Source organism: Lactuca saligna, chromosome 9 (assembly GCF_052625555.1).
Source record: "Lactuca saligna cultivar CGN05327 chromosome 9, ASM5262555v1, whole genome shotgun sequence".
In the NCBI taxonomy this organism is placed as follows: Eukaryota; Viridiplantae; Streptophyta; class Magnoliopsida; order Asterales; family Asteraceae; genus Lactuca; species Lactuca saligna.
The window spans coordinates 156,583,441-156,590,997 of NC_136425.1; positions in this window are offsets into that span (position 1 = coordinate 156,583,441).

Here is a 7,557-nt window from a genome sequence, read left to right on the forward strand (position 1 = left end):
TCTAGCCTGGAGAGCCGTTATTGATTTGAAATAATTTTTTATGTGTTTTGGCGGAGGCTAGATCCGTGTATATGTGTGCGAGATTATCCGAGATATCCGAGGTGAGTCTTCTCATTATACTGTACCTGGAAGGGTACTTATGTGTGACCGGAAGGTCTTGTATGCTATGAGATGTATGTGCTATATGTTGTTATGTGATATGTATGTGTTATGTATGTAATGTATGATAAGGACCGGAAGGTCAAAATAACATGGACCGGAAGGTCAGGAGGTTACAGATTGGAAGGTCGATACGGGTAGGACCGGAAGGTCTACTAGGATTTGGGACGGAAGAACCCTAAGACACTTAGATCGAAAGATCTCACAGAGTTATGGCCTGGAAAGGCGTATGTGTTGTATGTGGTATTTTGGGGAACTCACTAAGTATTTATCCTTACAGTTGTTCTGTTATGTGTTTCAGGTCCTAGTGATGATCGTGAGAAGGCGCCAGCGTGATCCGTACACACTCGTGGAATTTATGTTTTGAGATTCTAGGATATGTTTGTGATGATAACATTTGATACATTATGTTTTGACATTATTTTATGAGTAAATATATGTTTTAAAAATGAAAAATTGTTTTGGAAATTTACGTTGTTACAAGTTGGTATCAGAGCCTTGGTTTGAGGGATTCGGATGCACCTTCAGGTGTATCTGAACTCAGACTGAGGATTTGAGAAAATTTTTACAAATCAAACCATATTTCTAAAAGAATAAAAAGGTTTTGAAACGAGCAAAGCAGAGCAGTGTGTACGATCAACCAGCGCCCGAACGGTGATTTCCCAAAATACCCTTACCTTATGTGTTAAGAGTTATGTTATGATATGTTATGCATGTTAAGTAGGCTAGGTATTCATATTAGTATTAGAGTGGCCTGATTTGTGATGCCTTAGCCTAGGAGGATTTATGTTGCTATGAAATGCTTGCGAGTGAGTAGGTAGCAGTGAGGGGCTACGAATGGTTTAACGAAGGGTAGCCTATGCTAGCGGGAAGTAGAGTACTTGTGATCTGGGATACAAGGAGGAGGACTTTGGGTGAATACTGATGTGGTGTGGACGGTAGTATAGCGCCCGTACTACTGAAGACTCCAGATCAGTGCGCAGCCCAAGTAAGAATCCTTTGGGTACTAGGGAGCAAGTAGGGTTGAGTTATCGAGTGCTAATATGCTCGAGCGGGTCTCTGATATTTTTATGTTGTATTTAAGATACATCATGGTTGGGACATGCCACAAACCTGATATGAGTGGCGTGAGTGACGAGGAGCTTCGTCAGATGATCCACGATGAGGTGGCAGCGATGATTCGAGCCGAGATTCTAGAGATCTTTGGATCTATCAAGACCATGTTGAATGAGACTTTCGATGAGCGGTACACAACAGTGACTGAGGCTGTGGTTGCTGCATCTACTATAGCTAGGACTTAGGGAGGTAACTCGTTGTTGTTTTGGGAGTTCAACAACATGAAGCCACCAGAGTTTGACGGGACGTAGGATCTGATCGTTGCGATGATATGGATTTCTGATATCGAGCGATGCTTCTACACGTGTTCATGTCTGGAGCATTTGAGGGTACGGTTCACATTGAACCAGCTCTGCCTGGGAGCGAAGGATTGGTGGAAGTTCGTGACGGAGAAATTCACTCTTGCAGAGCTTTAAGAGGTGACCTAGGGGGGGGGGGTCACCACCATGTTAAGAGACGAGTATGTTCCCCCGGTGGAGAGTGAAAGATTGGCCCAGGAGTTTTTGACCCACAAGCAGGGTACTGATTATGTTATTGTGGTTTCCAGGAAGTTTCATGAGTGGGTGATGTACTGCCCTAAGCAGGTGTCTACCAATCAGGCACGCATGAGCCGGTATTTGGGCATTTTGAGGAGGGATATTCAGGAGTTTGTGTCGAACTCGACTTTCCGGAAATTTGCCAAGATCTAGGAAAATGCCCGGAAGAGGGAGATTGAGTTGGAGACTCTAGCCAGGGAGGATGCCGAGTCTCAGGGGAAGGATCGGCGGCCGACACAGTCTCAGATGGCAGCCAAGCGGGCAAAGCCCGCCGATTCGAGATTTGGAGGCCAGAAGGGTTGCACTTGCGGGAAGTGTGGCAAGGAACATGATGGGGTTTGTTGATCATGTGCTTGCTACAAATGTGGCAAGCAGGGGCACATCGCCAAGGATTGCCATAAGGGATTTATAGTTTGCTTTCATTGCAACCAGACAGGCCATCGGAAGGCCGAGTATCCACAGCTATTGCAGGGGTCAACGCAGGGGTCTGCACGAGTTATTGAGGGACGACCAGTGAAGGTTGAGGCACCAAAAGCTCGCGGGAGAGCTTTCCAGTTGATAGCGGAGGAGGTCTGCACAACGCCCGATGTCGTGGCTGGTACGTATTCTTTCATTTATTTATGCTGAATTGTGATGCGATGCTTATTTTTTGATATGCGTAGGTACTTTTCTTGTGAATTTTGTACCTGCTTTGGTGTTATTTGACTCGGGTGCAAGTCGATCCTTTGTGTCGTTAGCTTTTAGTCATCACATCAGTATTTTTTGAGAGGCATTGAGTTGACCTCTTCGGGTTTCCATAGCTGACGAGCGAGAGGTTTATGCTACTGAGGTGATTCGGGGTTGTGTACTCGAGATCTTCGGTGTTGAGTTCCCGATTGATCTGGTCCCAATTGTGATGGGGGACGTTTGTGTAATAGTGGGCATGGATTGGTTGAGCCGTTTTACGGCTGTTATAAATTGTGAGCAACAGTTAGTAACGATACAAGACCCTAGTGGGGGAGTACTTATAGTGTACAGCGAGGATACCCGTTCTGAGTTAGCATTCTGTTCGGTTGCTAGGGCGAGGCAGAATTTACAGCAGGGCTGCAACGGGTTTGTAGCCTATGTGATGGACACACAAGTGGCCGCTGGGAGGCCAAGTTCGATTGATGATGTTCCGATAGTGCACGAATTCTAGGATGTTTTTTTTTACCGAGGAGTTGTCGGGTGTGCCTCCCCATAGGCAGGTAGAGTTCCACATCGATTTGGTTCCGGGGGAAGCGCCTATCGCCAAGGCACCTTATCACCTTGCGCCGCCAGAGATGCAAGAGTTATCGTCGCAGCTTCAGGAGCTGCTGGGGAAGGGGTTTATTAGACCGAGTAGTTCCCTTTGGGGAGCGTCGATCCTTTTTGTCAAGAAAAAGGATGGTTCACACCGGATGTGCATTGATTATTGGGAGTTAAACAAGTTGACAGTCAAGAACCGTTACCCATTACCGAGGATCGATGACCTGTTCGATTAGTTGCAGGGGGCATCTTGGTTCTCCAAGATTGACTTGAGGTCTGGGTATCATCAGATGAGAGTGCGAGATGAATATATCCAGAAGACAGTGTTAAGAACTAGTTATGGGCATTACGAGTTCGTGGTGATGGCTTTCGGGCTCACCAATGCACCGACGGCGTTCATGGATCTCATGAACAGGGTGTGCAGGACGATGTTGGATCACTTGGTGATCGTGTTCATTGATGATATTTTGGTGTATTCAAGATCTAGAGAGCAGCATGAGGAGCATCTAAGAGAGATTCTCGGGGTATTGAGGTCGGAAAGGATTTATGCCAAATTCTCCAAGTGCAAGTTTTGGTTATGGGAGGTCCAGTTCTTGGGGCATCTCGTCAACCAGAATGGGATTTTGGTCGATCCTGCCAAGGTTGAGGCGGTTATGAGGTGGGAGGTGCCGAGATCACCCACTAAGATCAGGAGTTTTCTAGGATTGGCCGGCTACTATCGGAGATTTATCAAAGATTTCAACAAGATCTCCGTGCCTCTCACCAGGTTGACCCAGAAGGGTGTTGATTTTTCGTGGGGTCTGGAGCAGCAGACCTCGTTTGAGACACTTTGCCAGAAACTATGCGAGGCTTCGATGTTAGCCCTCCCGGAAGGGATGGAGGATTTTGTGGTGTATTGCGACGCATCGATATCAGGGTTGGGTGCAGTGATTATGCAGAGGGGGCATGTGATAGTGTATGCATCGAGGCAACTGAAGACTCATGAGATGAGGTATCCCACCCACGATCTGGAGCTGGGGGCAGTGGTGTTCGCCCTCAAGATATGGCGTCACTATTTGTGTGGGGTTCGGTGTACCATATACACGGACCACAAGAGCTTGAAGTATTTGATGGATCAACCAAACCTGAATATACGCTAGAGGAAATGGTTAGATGTGGTAAAGGATTACAATTGTGAGATCCTGTACCACCCGAGCAAGGCTAATGTTGTAGCTGATGCCCTGAGCCGTAGGGCGGAGAGTGACCCAATTCGAGACATTTGTATGCGGTTGAAAGTGATGACTCCAGTGTTGGACGCCATTGAGGAGGGCCAGATAGAGGTTGTGAGACCAGAGAACCGCAAGAGAGAGCGGGTGATTGGTCAGGTACCTGAGTTCGTTACCGATATCCGTGGGCTTATGACCTTTCAGGGTCGGATTTGGGTGCTGTATGCAGGTGTGGCACGTACCACTTTGATGGAGCAGGCGCACCGATCGAGGTTCTCGATCCATCCCGGGGCCACTAAGATGTATTTGGACCTGAAGAGAGAGTACTGGTGGCCCTGTATGAAGAGGGATGTGGCGTGGTTCATTGAGAGGTGCTTGACCTGTCGCAGGGTTAAGGCCGAGCACTAGGTCAAGCACCAGCGTCTGCACGGCAAGTTGCAGCCACTTGATGTTCCCCAGTGAAAGTGGGAACAAATCTCTATGGATATTATCACCAAACTGCCAAGGACCGCGAGAGGTGTTGATGCAATTCGGGTGATCGTTGACCGATTGACGAAGAGTGCTCACTTCCTTGCTATTAGTGAGAGCTTCTACGCAGAGAGGCTGGCAGAGGTATATGTGAGGGAGGTGGTATCGCGACATTGTGTAGCGATCTCTATTGTATCAGATCAATATGTACGTTTCACTTCCAGGTTCTGGAAGAAGTTCCATGAGGAGTTGGGTACTAGACTGCATTTCAGTACCGCCTACCACCCACAGACTGACGGGCAAAGTGAGCGGACGATTCAAACACTCGAGGACATGCTTCGAGTATGTGTATTGGACTTCGGAGGAAGTTGGGACACGTACTTGCTTTTGGTTGAGTTTTCCTAAAACAACAACCACCATTCGAGTATTGGTATGCGTCCCTTCAAGTTGTTAAATGGGAGGAGGTGTCAGACTCCCATCTGCTGGGGAGAAGTGGGGCAGCGAGTGATGGGCAGCAATGAGATAGTGCTTCAGACATCAGAGCAGATATAGCAAGTCAGGCAGAGGTTGTTGACAGTGTAGAGTCGTCAGAAAAGTTATGCGGATAGGCTATGATCTGATCTGGAGTTTTAGGTCGGGGACTTCGTACTCCTGAAGGTATCTCCTTGGAAAGGAGTGATCCGATTCAGGAAGAGGGGCAAGCTAGGGCCCCGGTATATTGGTCCGTTCAGGGTGACCGCTAAAGTGGGCAGGGTAGCGTATCGCTTAGAGCTACCTGCAGGGTTGAGCCAGATCCATAATACCTTCCACGTGTCCTAGTTGAGGAAGTGTATAGTCGACGAGTAGGCGATAGTACCATTGGAGGATATTCAGGTGGATGTGAGCTTGAATTATGCTGAAAGGCCAGTCACGGTGGTGGATCGGAAGATCAAGGTTTTAAGAAACAAGGAAGTGCTACTGGTTCAGGTTCAGTGGCAGCATCGAAAAGGGTCCGAGCTGACTTGGGAGACGGAGGCGGAGATGCGGAAGCTACATCCAGAGTTGTTTGTAGAATGAGACTTCGAGGGCGAAGTCTGATTCTAGTGGGGGAGAATTGTAACATCCGGATTTCCAGGTATCTTATTTTAATTATTTATTTTTAGTTTAATGGAGGGACTCGGCGAGTTGACGCTCAGACTCACTGAGTAGGATCGCAAATTCTTATCCGGATTAATGACCGGACTTGAAGAGTCGATGCGTGGACTTAGCGAGTCCACTCTGTAAAGTGAAAACCTAAATCTCATGGCCTGAGCCATATTTAAAGGCCTTTATGGCCTTCATTTGTGGGCCACTACACCCCTGAGAAACCCTAGAGAGCAGAGAGATCGTTTGTGGTGCAAGAAGAAGGCTAATCCGCCATTTCTTGTGTGCTTTAGCAAGAAGAAAGAAGAAAGGACAAGCTAGGTGAGTTGGGGAGCTTGGATCTACTTCCATTTGATCAGAGGAAGCTGTTGGAGGTATCAATATGTGCTTACTCTATTGATTATGATGTTTAGTTGAATCTAGGGTTTCTATATGTATTATTTTGGCTTGAATCTGGAGTAGATGAGGTCCCAAGGTGAAATGATTCTTAGATCTAGACCTCAAGAGGTCCAGAGAGTCCTATAGCTATGCTTTATGCCATCCCTTTTGAGTTATGAACCTAGGTAGCCATTTTAGTGGTTATTTCACCAAAAGAAACCTTGGGTGCATTGCATGTGAGTCAAGTTTCGACCTTTATGTGGTTATTGGTCGTGGGGAAGTCAGATCTATAGATTAATGAAGCGGATCTGACCTCAGAAGTTCATTTGAGTGTGATTACGGAAGCAACTCGCCGAGTTCATAAGTGGATTCGATGAGTCGAGTCGGGTTGCCCAGCGATTCGAGACCTGTGGTAACCCGTTGAGTGCAGGGTTGACTCAGCGAGTCGAGTGAGGACCAGGGGAGAAGAGGACATGCATGGACTCACTGAGTGACACGAGTGCACTCGGCGAGTCTGGTCAAAGTTGGCCGTTGACTTTTGTTGACTTTTAGGGTTTGGTCAAAAAATTGGACTTGAGGACCATTTGAAGGGTAACATGGTCTTTTAGCCTTCTTAGAGGACATGAAAGAGACTAGTATAGCCTGGAGAGCCGTTATTGATTTGAAATAATTTTTTATGTGTTTAGGCAGAGGCTAGATCAGTGTATATGTGTGCGAGATTATCCGAGATATCCGAGGTGAGTCTTCTCACTATACTGTACCTGGAAGGGTACCTATGTGTGACCAGAAGGTCTTGTATGATATGGGATGTATGTGCTATATGTTGTTATGTTATTGGTATGTGTTATGTATGTTATGTATGATAAGGACCGGAAGGTCAAGATGACATGGACCGGAAGGTCAGGAGGTTACGGACCTGAAGGTCTACCGGGATTTGGGATGGAAGCCCCTTGAGACACTTGGATCGGAAGATCTCACAGAGTTATGGCCTGGAAAGGCGTATGTGTTGTTTGTGGTATTTTGGGGAACTGACTAAGCATTTATGCTTACAGTTTTTGTGTTATGTGTTTCAGGTCCTAATGATGATCGCGGGAAGGCACCGGCGTGATCCGTACACACTCGTGGAATTTATGTTTTGAGATTATGGGATATGTTTGTATTGATAACATTTGATACATTATGTTTTGACATTATTTTATGAGTAAGTGTATGATTTACAAATGTAAAATTGTTTTGGAAATTTACATTGTTACACACTTCCCAATACATCACATGCACACATGGCTAACATAAGATACTATTTTTTT